This window comes from Sinocyclocheilus grahami, unplaced genomic scaffold, assembly GCF_001515645.1.
Source record: "Sinocyclocheilus grahami isolate Dianchi unplaced genomic scaffold, SAMN03320097.WGS_v1.1 scaffold79.1, whole genome shotgun sequence".
In the NCBI taxonomy this organism is placed as follows: Eukaryota; Metazoa; Chordata; class Actinopteri; order Cypriniformes; family Cyprinidae; genus Sinocyclocheilus; species Sinocyclocheilus grahami.
The window spans coordinates 13,026-31,341 of NW_015505258.1; the positions used below are offsets into that span (position 1 = coordinate 13,026).

At 35.0% G+C, this 18,316-nt stretch overlaps 1 long non-coding RNA gene across 1 annotated transcript; it reads right to left on the reverse strand.

Moving 5' to 3' along the window:
• Positions 1 to 2,050: 2,050 nt before the first annotated feature.
• Positions 2,051 to 18,098, reverse strand: LOC107586296 (uncharacterized). The gene is made up of 3 exons (XR_001609343.1): positions 18,015 to 18,098; positions 16,330 to 16,332; positions 2,051 to 2,065 (listed from the first exon to the last, which is right to left on the reverse strand). It is a non-coding gene; the product is annotated as an uncharacterized lncRNA (long non-coding RNA).
• Positions 18,099 to 18,316: the final 218 nt, after the last annotated feature.

Below are 18,316 nucleotides of genomic sequence, written 5' to 3' on the forward strand. Positions count from 1 at the left end.
TATATGTGTGTGTACTGTGTATATTTATTATGAATATATAAAGACACACACATACAGTATATATTTAGAAAATATTTACAAGTATATATTTATATTCATTGAATTTATATTACACATAATATAGTTAATATATAAACATAACATATTTTTCTTAAATATATACTGTACATGCATGTGTGCATTTATATACAGCCTACATAATAAATATACACAGTACATACATATATATTACGTACAAAAAAACTTTTATTTTGGATGCGATTAATCGCAATTAATCGTTGCCCAGCACTACAATTTATGTTTTACAGAATATTATTTGTCTATTGCAAAACAAAAATAAAGTGACACTGGAAAAAAGAAAATCGACTTTTACTTAAACAAATACATCACCAAATTTCCTTTAAAGGGGTCATATGATGTTGCTAAAAAGAACATTATTTTGTGTATTTGGTGTAATGAAATGTGTTTATGCGGTTTAAGGTTCAAAAAACACATTATTTTCCACATACTGTACATTATTGTTTCTCCTCTATGCCCCGCCTTTCTGAAACGCATCGATTTTTACAAAGCTCATCGGTCTGATAAGCGAGGTGTGCTCTGATTGGCCAGCTATCCAGAGCGTTTGTTGCATCCAGTCGGGACATAATTACGGATTATAATGACTTATACTGTCTTTGCTGCACACATCTGAATATTTGGGTTGAAGTGTTCTGGAACAGTGTTGTAAATACAACTTAACCACTGATTTCTATTCGTGTCCTCTTTTGGAAGGCTAAACAAAGTAGTTTCGCTTTCACATAGAAACACAGCGTCACACGGCTAGAGTGAGCGGCGGCCGGTGGGCTTGAGGCAACCACATGTGACGACCCCGGGCTGGACTCTGCTTCGTCCACAGTAAAAGCCGATCTGGCGATCCACAGCGCGAAGTTGATGTATTTTGATGTATAGAATAAAAGTTACGCCTTCTTTCTTTGCGTGAACATTTGGGGCGGTGTTATGCAAATCTTCCCACATAGCGACGTAGAGCCGTTTTAAGTAGGCGTGGTTGACTCTTAACTTTCATAAAGAATATGTCTTTGGATTTGAGACTTTAGTCTTTGCAACTTTACAGATCTTCTTTATGCACCAAGAGCTTGTAACACTCCAAAGAGAAAGGAAAAATTTAAATCGCATCATATGACCCCTTTAAATCTAGCTGCTTTTCATGCTTATGATTTTGTGGCGGCAACCACATGTGACGACCCCGGGCTGGACTCTGCTTCGTCCACAGTAAAAGCCGATCTGGCGATCCACAGCGCGAAGTTGATGTATTTTGATGTATAGAATAAAAGTTACGCCTTCTTTCTTTGCGTGAACATTTGGGGCGGTGTTATGCAAATCTTCCCACATAGCGACGTAGACATGTGGGGGTGTGTTAGAACGAGCCGTTTTAAGTAGGCGTGGTTTACTCTTAACTTTCATAAAGAATATGTCTTTGGATTTGAGACTTTAGTCTTTGCAACTTTACAGATCTTCTTTATGCACCAAGAGCTTGTAACACTCCAAAGAGAAAGGAAAAATTTAAATCGCATCATCTGACCCCTTTAAAATGTCAATTAAGTGAATTAAGTGCTAGCAGGCGACAGTGGCGTAGTGCTAAATTTCTAAATTCATTTTTCAGGAAACAGTGTTTATAGGATAGAGCCTCTGTGTGTGTTTTCGCCATTGCTTTAATTCTTCTGAAGTGCACTAACATATGCTGATTGTGAATTAATACCCCAAAGCAGATTTATACCAGTGGGGTAAATGCAGCTTTCCCAGCAGCCCCTGAATTATCAGGATGTGATAAATGAAGGCCTGAAAAGAAGGTGGTTGTGTGGACTGGAGAGAGAGGAAGAAACAGGGGGAGGAATACATCTTTACAAATGCAACTCAGTGAAAAAGAGTGACAGTTCTCAGACTCAGAAGTTCTCAGATTGCATTAAATAAATAATTGTATATGTTACTTAGCTAGTATATATGTTGATTAATACATGAATTAATCATTTTAATACTATAACATAATATATATAAAGTAATACATTTACTTAGCATTTTAGCCTTATCCTGCAGAAATGTCTAAATATTAACTGTCTAAGAGAATATACAGTATCTTGAGGCTTATTTTTCTTATTCCATTAGCATGTTGGGTTTTTTCTTGTTTTAAGCATAATCTAACAAAATCTAGTAAGGTTTATGCTTAAAACACGGGGGAAAAAATGCCAATAGGGTCAGAAAAATAAACATTTCAAGATTTATTCTCTGAAAACAATTAAATTGTTGTATGCAATTTTGCTTCTCAAGCAGATGTATGTTGTTTTAAGGGCGTTCAAGACAAAAATAATGAGTACTTTTTTTTGCACCGCACTGTAAATAAATGTGCAGCTCATCAAAAAGCCCTGAGAATAAAAAGATAAATGTTGCAGAATGGCCATAAATTGGTCATCTTAACAGCAATGCTGTTTTAGGGCAAGAGGCTCTTGTTACACTTTGAAATGTTTCACAAACAGTAAAGAAGTGCATTGTCATTGCATTGTGGGATTATTGAAGATTTAAGGTGGTACTTGCTACCAAAAGCAGTAAACAAACCTATTGCCATCCACCTCCAAGCTGCACAAACAAGCAAAACAAAACCACTCATTCATCACTGAGACCTGTTCGAAAGCAATCACTGTGGCCGTAGCGATTCCAGGTGGCAGGTGGAAGGAGGAAAAGTGTGCTCTCTGCAAAGTACTTTGCCAACTGTAGCCATCATCACTGCGGCATGAAACTCACTCACTGTGTGGGTATTCAGATCAAACCCTCTGGAAATACCAGCTATAGAAATGACTCAGCATTGGAATTCTCTCCTCAAACCATTAAAAATCTCACTAGAGGTGGTTTTGGTTTGAGCTCTTCAAAAATAAAAAACTGAAATAAGTAAATAAAAACAGATAGATAAATAAACAAAAACCAAACAAAACAACAAAAAATCTGTCACTGCCAAAACATCTACACAACACAATATTGGAGATATCATGTATTGCTGTAAACAAACAAGCAAATGAATACAAAACAGGTTGTGTGTACTGTAAAAGCAGAGATGTGCCTTTCTTACAATAAACAAACAAACAAAACAACACAAAATCTGTCACTGGCAAAACATCTACTATAATAAATAATAGAGATACAATAAATAATAGAAATACATATGTGTAACTTTAAACAAACAAACAAACAAATTTAAAAAATTACAAACAAACAAATAAATAGAAAATCTAAACATCTACTACACGAATGAAAAGCAGAAATATTATTAGTAATAATATAATAGTAGTAATATTATATTAATAAAATTTAAAAAATTACAAACAAACAAATAAATAGAAAATCTAAACATCTACTACACGAATGAAAAGCAGAAATATTATTAGTAATAATATAATAGTAGTAATATTATGATATTAATAATTATATATATATACTGTATATATACATATATATATATATACTGTATATATATATATATATATATATATTAGTGCTGTCAATCGATTAAAAAAATTAACTAATTAATCACACATTTTTCTGAAATTAATCACGATTAATCCCACCTAACATTAAAGTTTTTAAATATACTTTTATATTGCAATAATTTCACATTCAATCTTCAAATTAATGTACAAACAACATAAAGACTATTTTTATAATTTTATAATTTTATATTTTTTTTATATTTGTTTAAGGCTATCTTTTTATATGACTGAAGGCCAGTATCAATGATATCAATACTGATTTCTCTATAAAAATGAGAACACCATTATATACCCATTGACTAAAGCCATTCAACATTACAGTATAATTGAGAGCTATCAATTTTAACATTTATTAGACTTTAAAAAATGACAGTTGGAGTGAACTTAAAACAATCTTCACATAAACCCATTATAATAAATGTCATATTTACCTGTGCCCTTAAGCAGAAATATACTGAAATTGAAATTGAAGTTATCAAACACTAAATTCTAAATTAAATATAGATGAATCCTTAAAGCTATAAAAGTTATTTTTTCCTCTTTTTTTTTCTTTGTCCTTTTATAAACAGACATCACAGCAGCTGGTTATTAGGTTGTTTTGGCTGTTATTTCTTTAAGAGCTGCCACTGCCGCTGCTGAACATGACGCGGATCTGACGCATCATATTTTCTCTCAACTCTTTTTACCTTTTCTGACCCATTTCAGGTCTTAAAGTCTCTATTAATGAGCTGACGAATTAAATCTGGTGTGTTAGATGAGTGAGACAGTGCTGGGCTGCTCCAGGACAGTTTTGAAAACCATTTCAGAGAAATGTGACTCATAGAATATATTACATGCATGCACAGTTTTAAAGGAAGCTTTAATCGCCTTTTTGGTAACTTCATGGCATTGCATGCACGTAGTTTATTTCGCGCTTTGATATGAAAGGATACAGGTTACAGCGCGCGCCGGCGCCTTTGTGCGTGCAATTGAAGCGCATGCGCTGCGAGCACAGTAACGTTTCCGCGCTCGCTTGACTTGCGCCTGGCGCTGAAGTGAAGTGGAGCGCGCGTCTGAAACGTCTCCCATTCTTAGTCGTTCTGCGACTGAATAAATGCACTTCTTGTCAAGAGAAAAAGTGACAGAAGCAGCAGTTGTGAGTGGAGTGGCCAACCCTAGCCTGCGTTAATTGCGTTAAATATTTTTAACGCGTTAAACTGAAAAAAATCATTGCCTCTGTTAACGCGCTAATTTTGACACCACTAATATACTGTATATATATATATATATATATATAACAGACAGACAGACAGATAAATAAATCAATCTATCTATCACTGGTAAAACATTTACGACACTGTAATGAAATAGCAGAAATACTGTACTTTCCTTTCAATAAATAAATAAGAGCACACTGGATTATTTACTGGTAACATCTACTCTACTATAGGTAAATAGAGATACAGTATGTGTTCGTTTCAACAAATAAACAAAAGAGCACACTACTGCTTTTGAATATCTCAAATCAATACAGATGCTTTACTACACAGAAAGTGTAGTTCCAGTTATCTAGCAGCAGCTAACAGAGTCATGCTAACTGTGGAGTAGCATCCTATCTTAGAAGTACTTACATTCACTCTGCAGATGACAGCTGTCTGTACAAATGAACATTGGAAAAAACTGTGTTAACTTCAATATGATATGGCAATTACAATAAATTCCCTGAACAAAGGAATGAGAGTGAAGAGTGCGCTATAGTCAGAATGACAGGATGCGAAAATGAGCCAGAGACCTAGCTGCAGGGAAATTGAATTTCACAGGTATTGTTGCTGGAGTTCTGTAAGCCGGCGACGCCGCATACTAATTAAGCAGCAATACTATACAGGAAATGAGCGCGGAGATTAAACGTGCTGAGTTTTGTGTTCTTGCTTGTTTCTTTCCTGGTAATCCCAAAATGAGTCCCAATCCTCACATGCAGGGGTCTAACGGGTGAAACGTTCAATGGTTTTAAAGTCACTGCAGGAGCTCTGAAACCAACACAGTAAAGACGAAAGACTACTGAAACACTATACATATCAATATATTTAATAGCAACAGTAATTACAATGACATTTTGAACTTAGGTTATTGCAATTTCATTTTGTTTATATGGAAATCATTACAAAGCGTGGTCTTACATAGTTATGACATAAGAACTGCAGTTAAATCATCAGCAGTAATGAGATCAGGTGTACAGGGTCAACCTCTACTTCATATTGAAGGAATTTGCTATTTTTTTACTGTGTAAGAAAGTAAGTTCAATACAGCTACAAAACCCATAGAAACACTTTAACCTGTGTTCAGTGATCCAAATTTAATATGGTTGCACATATTAACCTATTTAATTACCTACCAACTCAGCTGTTGTTTGCTATTCTTGTCAAATACAGTTTGACAGAGCGATATCTGCCCAATTCTCTCTGTCTGCAGCCATTTCTACAGCAATAGAATGTATAAACAGCACTTCAGAGCAGCAATTAATAAAAGACTGTTTTCATGAATACAGTACACAACATGCTGATGTTTTAAGCATTAGATTCATCTAATATTTTTATTTGTGAGATATGTTTGTTACTATATTTGTTACTACAATGAAAAAATTGTTTTCAACACATCAAATGTCTGTCTCCCACCTTAAAATTATGATTTTTAGCCTGTCAAAGGCCTTGATATTTTTGACAATTAAAAGAAAAATTTCACACTATTAAATCTTAAATGGATATAAAATGGTCAATTCACTGTAACAGAACTAGTTAATTAACTGATTTGTATTCATTTAATTGATTTTTTTTAAATCTATATTTATAATTAAACATTTGAATAAAATAAATATTGAAATATTATTTACCACCGTTCAAGTCAGTAAGTTATTAATGTTTCAGAAAGAAGTCTGTTTTGCTCATCAAGGCAACATTTATTTGAACAAAAACAAATAAAAAAAACAAGAACATTTTGAAATATTATTACCATTTAAAATGAATGTTTTCTCTTTGAATATATTTTAAAATGTAATTTATTCCTGTGATAGAAAAGCTGAATTTTACAGGATTATTTGATGCATACAAAGTTCAAATGAATGTGTCCTTCATTAATAGAAGTTAGGGATGTAATGATTCACTCAACTCACGATTCAATTCGATTCATGATTTTGATTTCACGATTCGATTCGATTCACTTTTTCTTTTTCTTTTTTTACAAAATGAGATTTAAGACAAATTATAAATTAAATGTGTCCTTTTATTATTGCTTGGACAAAATGCTGCACGTTTCTTAGTGAAATTGAAATATATCACTATAATAATATACTAATATAGCACTTGTAAATTATTGCTCTTTTGTTGGTTTTAATTGCTTCTATTGTCCTCAAGTCGCTTTGGATAAAAGTGTCTGCTAAATGACAAAATTTAAATGAGTGTAAATGTAAATAACAAAACTAAATTGAAATTTAAAAGCAAGCCCCAAATCAAATAAATACGTAACACAAATAAAATAAATCTCTTCATATAAACAAATACTTTGTCTGTGCTCTTTCCATTTAAAATGAGAGGCAACCACTGCATTTTAATCATGATCCAAACAAAGATGCTGCATACATGCAACATGAGTAGTTTTTAATCTAAATTAGATTGTATAATTTCGAAATTTGAAGCAAAAACAGAATGGTTTGACTTCAGTTTTGTGAAACTATGCATAAAAATATCTGCATGAAACAGAAAGAGCAGACGAGATGAATGAGACGCAGATTCACTCTCTGCCAGCAGGTGGCGCTTAAAGCATTTCCTTGGTTTCTGCTGTAAACAAAGCAGCGCTGCACTTACGAACTTTAATATGCATTATACAGAGGCAAGATGAAAAGAAAAAATACCACGTAAACTTTTCTAAAGACAGTAAGTTCCCCTCAGACATACATTCATATAAACTCCTACCCCTAATTGAATCAAGTTCAAGTTTATTTCTAAAGCACATTTAAAAACAGCTAAAAGCCGACCAAAGTGCCGTACACTCTGTACAAATACAATAAGTAAAATATTAATAGCATAATGTCAAATACACATAACATGACTATAACGAAATCAATTAATAAACACCAAAGTAAAAAGATGAGTTTTAATCGCGATTTGTTTAGCATCTCAACCGATTTGAATCATCACATATTTGAATCAATTTTCAACTAGCTCGCGGTTAATCGTTACATCCCTAATAGAAGTATTAAAAAAATCTAACTGACTCCAAACGTTTGAACAGTAGTGTATACAAAAAATATATTTAAAAAAGATATTGAGCACATTTTGTGTGCCTTATTCATGGAAAGGTTTTTTATTTTATTTTTGTGCTTTCAGATTTCACAAATAAGAGTAGCATCCTCCGCCACTGAAATTGGGTTTCACAATTTTTTTTTGGCACACAGTGTTGAGAAAAAAAAAAACAGTGGCTTTATTTACAGCTGCAGCAAAGCACAATGCCATTAAATCAGTTTATGAGCAGTGGCTATGAATAAAGACAAACTTGTGCTCTGTCTGTAGCAACCGTCAATTTACACTTGTGAAAATCTAATCTCGGCTCTATATAACCATACTGTCATAACATGCAGGCTCTTACATCATTGCTCCCTTTCCTCATAACAGCGTAGCAAAAGGTAGCTGAAGAACAGGAATGGGTTAAACCTCCTGCTCCTCTGAGACCCCGCCACCACTTCAGAGAACTGCCACCCACTCCAGGGCATGTAGAGGAGCGTGATAGATTGCAATCCCTCTCCACCATAACTCCTCCAGTGCTGTTTTACTTCAAAATTTAAGGAGATTTTCTACAGCACTCTCCTTTCTTTATGTTGATTTTACTGCTTTGCAAATGTCATAGCAGCACAGCCGAAAATTTTACATGAAACTCAAGCAGGTGATGTTGAACTTTTAATGATTGCTCATCAAAGGTTAACAGTGGACAAGCCCAACATTTCTGAAAGGAATATAGAAATCAATAACCGAGTCTCTTAGATATCTGCAATGCATCATAGCAGGAAAAACACTGGACTGGGGATATACCTGTATTAAGATACTGTTTGATTTTGATAAGCCAAAAAAAGTCATTTTATGGCCAATAACTGCTACATTCTGGAGAAAAGAAAACATTAAAAACTAAAATCAATCATTTTTTGAAGCTACAAGTGAATTTACGCATCACAACCTTATAATGTACAGTATGAAAAATGGATGTTCATATTGAGATTTGCTAAATATTACATTTAACAGTATTATAAAATTAACATTGTGAGCATTAGATGACAACAAAGATGATCTAAACATAAAAACAGAGTAAATGAGCGTGTAGAATTAAATGTAAATGTATATTTAATAGTCTTATTCAATATTTTGAATTAGTTTTTATTTTTGTATTTTCCGTTAGTAGCAAGTTTTCCTTCAAAGTTAGGACTAAATCAGTAATTTAGTTGTGTTTTTATTCATTTATTTATTTTTCAGTTAACATTTAAAAGTTGTGTTGTGTTTTGTGATTTTATGGTTTATTTATTTATTTTATGGTTTTAGTTTAATTTAAGTTTTGATTTAATAACCTTGATTTTAATTGATATAGAACTAATATCAACTGATAAATTTCAATAAAACTCCAATTAAAAACACAGTACTGAAAATATTGCGCATCCCTAGTATCCATACACACTTTGTTTATTAAATAATATGCTCATGTTACAAGCAAATCTCAACAATATGGCAATTAATGTTTGTTAATTAAAAAAAATCCACAGCACTAAAATACTCTAGTAGCAGTGAATAGCATACTGTCAGTGTGAATGAATTCAGAAAAACTGTTCAAGGTGCACAAGGTTGACTAAAACATACCAGTATCACATTATTAATTTTTTTCTTTTTTGATTAAAGCATAGTTGAAATGAAACACATTCACTTTTATGCTGACTGAAAGCACAACCCCAGGTTTAAATCTACATAATTTAGACACTTCTCATTTAAGTGTCAAGAGTTCTTAAGCTTCTTTACTGTAAGTGTGTTTTTAAAATCGGTAAGTTGTCAGAATGTAGCCCTGGGTTTAACACTCCTGAAGCTCATGAAAACTGATTGTACTGAATTTAAATGAGGGTTTTCAGCTCCAACTGTGGCAAAAATGCACATGAGAAACAGCCCAGGCAGACGTCAGTCATTCCACATCAGATCCAACAGGTGCGGCTCGGACCAAAACGCTTCCTTCATTTAATAAAAGAAAGAAAATGTATTCAGAGGGCACAAAGGTGAAAACATGTGATTAGGAGGGACTTTGTTGCTTGGTACCAGTGGAAAAAGAGCAAAGGAACATAATTGGAATGTAAATTGGGTGTCTAAGCAGCAGTGTTGGGCAGTAACTAGTAACTTAGTTACTGTAATAATATTACTTTTTGCAGTAACTAGTAGTGTAACTAATTACTAATACGATTTCAGTAATAATATTACAGTTACCATCCATAAAACAGCTAGTTACTTAGTTATTTTTGATGCCTCAACCCCGCTGATTTAAAATCTAACAATCAAATAATTCCTAGATTTATTTTCATAATTTTCACCACTCGCACATGAATGTGATGTCCCCAGTGCAGCAGGCAAATTTGGAATATGGAAAAACGTACATTCAGAAGATAGAAATATTGCATTATATTGATTTTGTCAGGAAAAAAGATGATCTGAGCACTGTTGTGCAAGTTATGGCTTTACTTTACTCTGGCATTACATCCCACCCACATCCCTCTGATCAGCATGTGATTATATTACTATAACTACAAACCTTTTTGGACAATTAAAGTTTCTTACAAACTTATGTGATTTGATAAAATACATAATGATATATAATCGTATATGGGTTATGGAGAAATTACAATTAGCTTCAAGCTACATATGACAATTAATGAGATTAATACAACACTTCTACTTCTACTTGCCACAAGGATCTGTCCTAGGTCCTCTGCTATTTTCGATATACTATGTTGCCCCTTGATAATATTATTAGAAAATACGGGATTAGTTTCCACTGTTATGCCGATGATACTCAACTATATATCTCAACAAGACCAGATGAAACTTCTAAATTATCTAAGCTATGTATGTGTTAAAAATGTAAAAGATTGGATGACCAATAATTTTCTCCTATTAAATTCGGATAAGACAGAGATATTACTTATTGGACCAAAAGACAGTACGCCGAATCTTGTGGATTACAATTTGCAACTAGACGGATGTACGGTTACTTCCTCTACAGTCAAAAATCTGGGTGTTATATTAGATAGCAACTTGTCTTTTGAAAATCATATTTCCCATGTTACAAAAACGGCATTCTTCCATCTTAGAAACATTGCCAAGTTACGAAACATGTTACCTGTTTCTGATGCAGAAAAGCTAGTTCATGCATTCATGACCTCTAGACTGGACTATTGTAATGCACTTCTAGGTGGTTGTCCTGCATCTTCAATAAACAAGCTACAGGTAGTCCAAAATGCAGCGGCTAGAGTCCTTACCAGGTCAAGAAAATATGATCATATTACCCCAATTTTACAGTCTCTGCACTGGCTACCTGTTAAGTTCCGTATCAGTTACAAAATATTATTACTTGCCTATAAGGCCCTTAATGGGTTAGCTCCTGCGTACCTAACTAGTCTTCTACCACGCTACAATCCATCACGCTCTCTAAGGTCGCAAAATTCTGGACTTTTGGTAGTACCTAGGATATCAAAGTCCACTAAAGGAGGTAGAGCTTTTTCGCATTTGGCTCCCAAACTCTGGAATAGCCTTCCTGATACCGTTCGGGGTTCAGACACACTCTCTCTGTTTAAATCTAGATTAAAGACACATCTCTTTGGCCAAGCATTCAAATAATGCATCTCATAATCTTTTACTGCAGTCATAATCTTTTACTGCAGTTATATCTAATCAAATGCACATTATTATTCGTTAGTTTGGGTTAAACAAATCATTTTTGCTTGGTTGGAACAGCAGCTACGCTAATTATGTTTGTATTTGTTTCTCTGTCTTTTGCCACGGGATTAACATCCCGTGGTAACTAGGATTTACACAAGCTTCAGTCTGGATCCAGAACACCTGAGAAGAGATGATGCAACTCCTCAGAGGACCTCAGATGATGCCAACCCTGAAACAACATCCAGAACTACCACATTTTGCTATAAGTTTGATTGCATCATATAATAATTGCTGTTAATATTGTTCATCGTCTGTTTTATTACGTCTTATATTGATTTTTCCGTTCTGCTGGTTCGTCTGGTCAGAGGAGAACTGGCCCCCCGCCTGAGCCTGGTTTCTCCCAAGGTTTTTTCTCCATTCTGTCACCGATGGAGTTTTGGTTCCTTGCCGCTGTCGCCTCTGGCTTGCTTAGTTGGGGACACTTCATTTCCAGCGTTATCGTTGACATGATTGCAAAGATATTATTTAAACTGAGCTGGACGTTGACATCACTGAATTCAATGATGAACTGTCTTTAACTGAAAAATGAGTGTTTACTATTGTCATTTTGCATTATTGACACACTATTTTCCTAATTAATGCTGTTCAGTTGCTTTGACACAATCTGTATTGTTAAAAGCGCTATATAAATAAAGGTGACTTGACTTGACTTGACTTGAACGTCACTATCAATCACTAGAATTTTATGTGGAAGATACACAGTTGCAAAAAAGAAAAAGTAATGTAACTAGTAGTGTAACTAATTACTGTTGCCAGAAAGTAATAAGTAAATTAACAATATTACTATTGAAATGAGTAGTAATGAGTAATATATTACATTCTTTGAGTAACTAGCCCAACACTGCTAAGCTCAGAAAATGTGAATAAAACAAAGAAGGTCTGTCGACAAGAATGTAAAGCATTTAAATGGGCTTAAGAAATGTCCTAGACCTAGCTTTACCAGCGTCAAACCACACATCACTGATTCATATTTCAGTGCTGAAATACCTCACGCAAAAGTGGTGCAACTGAATTGGCCTCGAGACTTCAAATGTAAATTCAAGGGATGCTATTTTTGTGCGTTCGGCCAAAAACACCGAGCAGATTTCTACATGGCTGGTCTGGCTGAATGCATGAAAGAGACAGAAAGCAGAGCAGAACTGATCCCGCCTAACTGCGCTGTTGTGTCTCCGCTTTGCTGAATGCCGGCTTACGTTTGGAGCTCAGCTAGAGTTCATGGCTAGTGCATGGCGATTATGCAGGGTTATAGTTCTCCTCTTGCTGCAGGAAAGAATGAAGCGCTTGCAAACTGCTGAACTTTGCCGCTCTTCAGAGGTTTGTTTCTCTTGTCGGCAGATGGCTCAGACTGAAGATGCCAGCGCGCTGTGCAGACACAGAGTTGCCAGAGGGCTGGTGTCGAGGTTAGAGTTCAGATGCCTTCAGGCTGGAACCGTGGTTTCACAAGGAAGGTGAGACTTGAGGTTTGAGGACATCTGATGTAAACAGAGATGACTATGTCTTCTGGGGGAATGATATGTGAATGTTGAATGACGCAGAATTTTTTAAACACAGAGCTAGTCAGTGTGTTGCCTGAAAGCAGTGTAGGTAAGATGTGAGGACACATTTTAGCTTAGAGACACAACCATTGCAAAGGGGTCCCAGGAGTCTTCTACCAAAAAGAATAAAAGAGTTTATTTAAAAATAAATAATACAAAAATAATCTAATAAAAACAGTAAAAATATAAAACAAAAAAGTATAATAATGTAGTGTATATAATAATAATAATAATAATAATAATAATATAAAAACACATAATAAAACTTAACAAATAATAACATTTTGACATTTTTATTTAAGTATTTATTATATAAATAGAAAATGTACATTAAGATTCAAAACTTGTCTCTTAGCCTCATAAACCCTTAAAAACTAAATTAATAAAAACTATATAGACATATATGAAAACTACAATTACTAAAAATTACTAAAATACATAAAATTACGAAAAAAATTTAATTAAATGAGTTAAAAATTTCAATTACAATAAAAATTATAAATATAAAATTGTAAAAAATTTAATAATAATAATAATAATAAAAAGCCTAATATATTTCTATGATACAAAAAATAACATTTATTCCTGTGATGGCAAAGCTGTATTTTGCAGTCTTCAGTGTCACATGATCCTTCAGAAATTATTGTAATATGCTAAACTGGAGCTCAAGAAACTTTCTTTATTAAATCAACATTTAAAACAGTTGTGCTACTTAATATTTTTGTGAACATATATTTCAGGACTCTAAATTGAAAGTTCTAAAGTACAGCATTTATTTGATTTAATAGAAATCTTTTATAACATGATGAACGTTTTTACTGTCACTTTTGATCAACTTAATGTGTAACTGCTTAGTAAAAGTTTTTTTTTTTTAAATAAATCAATCAATAAATAATTAAAAGAACATAATGACCTTGAATGGTCATGTACAATATATTTTCTATATTTATGCAAGTATAATACTTCTCAAGCAGATGATTGTCAGACAACTTATTAATCAATCTCTGGGAAATTAACACCAGGGCATCATCCTCAGCCTTCAGGCCTGCCACTTTAAACAAGTTCCAAGTTCCTCAGCATGTGCAGACAAGGCTTGGGAAGAACAGCTGGGCCCATCAACTCCCCATCGACAGAACTCCATCAACTCCACTCCTTTGTGCCTTAGCAAACGGCAAATTGCACCATAAATTTCCATCTAAGCTTTCGAGATGCACAATTCCCCATTCTGCCGGACATATTGTTGGCTTGTGGTACAAACAGATGAGCGCTGAAGGCCTAAACAGGAAGTTTATGGGTGTAAGAACAACAATGGCTGTAGCATAAGCACGCTAGCCAGAGGGAAATCAAATGCTGACAGGGTTTAAGTGCTGCCGGTGCACACAGGAACAACCTCGTTTGTAAGCGAGAAAGTGATGATCACGCACTCATTCTTAACTGTAAATTACACCTCATGCTCTTCCTCCAGCATGCAAATTATCCTAAAACACGTTAAGTCTAGTTCGACTGAGCCGATCTCGCCCGTGTGTTATAGACAGGTGAGAGTGAGAATGAATTGACCTCTTGTCTTCACTAAGCACAGCTCCATATGTTTCACTTGCCATGTAAATCAATTCATAATTTTCTTAGTAATCATTAACTCACCAGAGAGCCACCAGAGAACATCTGTCTCATTATGTATACAAACTACACCATTCCTATTCCTATACTTGAGCAACTTGTCTCCTCAGTCCCCAGACGTTTGCAGACTGTTATAAAAAGAGGGGATGCCACACAGTGGTAAACATGGCCTTGTCCCAACTTTTTTGAGATGTGTTGATGCCATGAAATTTAAAATCAACTTATGTTTCCCTTAAAATTATACATTTTCTCAGTTTAAACATTTGATATGTCATCTATGTTGTATTCTGAATAAAATATTGACATTTGAAACTTCCACATCATTGCATTCTTTTTTTTTTATTCACAATTTGTACAGTGTCCCAACTTTTTTGGAATCGGGTTTGTATTAACGCTTAAGATCCATATATGACAAAGACTGAAGACATAATGGAGCCCTGAAACATGCCTAGCATGAAAAACCCTACTGAAAAAGACATCTTTAACCAGCCTATGGTGGTATTATGGTCTTAGCTGGTTTATGATGATCTCCTATAGCTGGCTTAGCTAATTAGGCAGCTGGTCTTCCAGCCTGATGTGTTCCAAAGCTCCTCTCTAATCAACAGACTAGACCAGGCTAGGAGACCAGAAGACTAATGTAGACCAATTTAAGATGTTTTTTCTGCAGGTTGGTTTGAAAATCAATCAATCAATTAATCAATCAATCAAAGGTGGTTTTCTGGTTTTAGCTGGCTTACGCTGGTCTTCCAGCCTGATATGTTCCAAAGCTCCTCTCAAATCAACAGACTAGACCAGGCTAGAAGACCAGAAGACCAGCATAGGCCAATTTAAGGTATTTTTTTTAGCTGGTTAGTAAGAAAATCTTGGAAGAAAAAAAAATGTTAAATCAGTTTCTGGTTTTAGGTCTCCCAGCCTGACATGTTTCAAAGCTCCTCTCAAATCAACAAACCAGACTGGCTTAACCAAGCTAGGAGACCAGAAAACTAGTGTGGACCAATTTAAGATGTTTTCTGTAGGCTAGTATTAAAATACTGCAGGAAAAAAACAGCATATATCAGCCTAAGGTGGTTTTCTAGTCTTAGCAGGTTCACGCTGGTCTTCCAAACTGACCAAAGCCCATCTCAAATCAATAAACCAGACTAGCCTAACCAAGATACGAGACCAAAAAACTAGCGTAGACCCATTTAAGATGTTTTTTTGTAGGCTAACATGCAAATCTTGCAGGAAAAAAACAGCAAGGTGGTTTCTAGGTTTCTTCCAAACTGACATGTTTAAAAATGGTCCAAATTTTCTGGGGTTAGACGGTTCATGCAAAAACTTTACTAAACATCAACCAACTTTACCAGCAAATCAGCTAAGGCTGGTTCAAGCAATTTTAGTAGAATAACATGAAAAACTTGCTGGGAGAAAAATAATACTATAGTGGTTTGCTGGTCTCACAACTTTTACAAAGTGACGATTTCTATAAATGTAAATCATATGAACATGATAATATGATAACATAGAAACAACATAATTAGGTAAATTTTTTCTCTAACCACACCCCTAAAATTGACCCTCACTGGACCAATTACCTTATCATAGGAAAATGTACAAATGAGATCGTACAAATTTATGCAAATCAACCACCAATTCGCCAAAATGTAAAATGCTTACAAACTGTCATAAGATTGTGTTGGGCATGTCACATTAACATCCAAAAGCACATGGTTATCAGCGTGTGTGTTTTGCATTCCTCTTGTCTTTCATTATCACATCATATTACAGTTACACAAGTCAAAGGCACTCCATGATTTTGCATCATTCAGGTAAAGTGGCTGTAGCTTATTCAACGCTAAAAGCCACCTGGTGATCTGCGAACCCTCAGTAACAAAACACATGGTCATAATGGCAGAGTTCACATTAGGCCCGATATCAAGGCCCACTCAGCAGACATCTCTCCACAGTGAGGGTCTAAGGACAGCATGTGGCTGACTCCTCCAGAGCTCTGCGTTCATATTAAACAGGATTTTACATAAATCATACCTGACAGTGGAAGGCACTTGACCCACCTCCTCCTCTTTAGATGAATTGCTCTGCAGTACTGCAATGTGCCTAGAATAAGTATAATAACCAAGGACAAGCTGTATTAAAAAGCAATAAGAGATGGCTATAATTGAGATGCCATCAACAGCTACTGAATGCTGGTGGTGAAGAGGATGCAGGACGTACATCACAGTAAGATACTCTGCACTATATGTTCACCAGAAACTCTGTAGTGTCATATTCCAGCGGTGCATATTGAAACAGGAACTGACTGACAACTGTGAAACAGTTGTCAAAAAGGTTTCCTAAACACTCCCCCTGTATGCGATAGTCATGTCATAGAGTGCAACAGTTGGATTCCAGAAGTAAAATCCTATTTCTTTTCTCTGTAGTGGAATTGATTTTGAACATTAACTTACAAACCTTTAAAGACAGGCCTATTGTAAGCTACAAGGTTTTCAATAAGTGATATACGCTTTTGTTGAAGTATCAACCTGCATGATTTAAACTTGTTTTATAAATCGTTTAACAATGGAATTCCTGATAAGAACTACAATACCAGTAGTGCTGTGTTCGATACATCGATACGACGATGTATCGTCACAGAGATTTAACGATACGAGTATCTGGCCGCAGAGGAACATAACCCGGGTTGCCTGATATAAAGAGACGTAATCCCTGAAACAGAGCTTCCCACTTGCGCAATACAGAAATATCTGCTAAGTGTGTTATTTATCTTTGTCAACCTGGCAACCATGTTCACGCACTCTCTCTCCACTGGATAAACGCGCTTGCTTTCTGAAGACACCAGTAAGCTTGCAGTTTAGCGATCTCCACATCAATATTCTATTCTCAGAAAAGTGTAATTCATCAAGTATTTATTTACACGAGAGAGAGAGAGAGAGAGGCTGTGTATGTATGAATTACCACCGTTTTGCCGCATTTCTCTATTAACAGTGAATCGCACTCTCTCTCCACTGGATAAACGCGCTTGCTTTCTGAAGACACCAGTAATTCCATTAGAAACGATGATGTTACCAGTTCCTTGTTGAGAAAGATAATGTAGCTCTTGAGTGATTAAGCTATTTTATTGATAAAATTGCGGGGCAGCACTAAAACGTTTGTGTTACTGAATGTCTGTGCGCGTGCGCAACGTGATCTGTGTGAGTGACTAAAATCGTGTGTGCGTGAGATACAGTGAAGACAGCGCATTAGTTTAGAGCTCTTCTAATTTTTATTTTTATCTTTTTAAATGTAGAAATTGTGTTAATTTGTGCAATGATAACCTACCAGCAATGTAAAGAAGATTTTTTAACTATATTAGTATGAGTACATTCAAATATCAATTTATTAGAACGAGTACATTATTATTTATGGGCTTAAAAACAAGATGCAAACAATCAGAATATTGTACCTGGTGGGGAGTGCCCAATGTAAACATGAATGAATGAATGAATGAATGAATGATGCATTTATATAGTGCTTTATTGTGTATTGTTGTACACCCAAAGCGCTTTACAATCATGTGGGGGGGTCTCTCCTCAACCACCACCAGTGTGCAGCATCCACTTGGATGATGCAATGGCAGCCACAGGACAACGGCGCCAGTGCACTCACC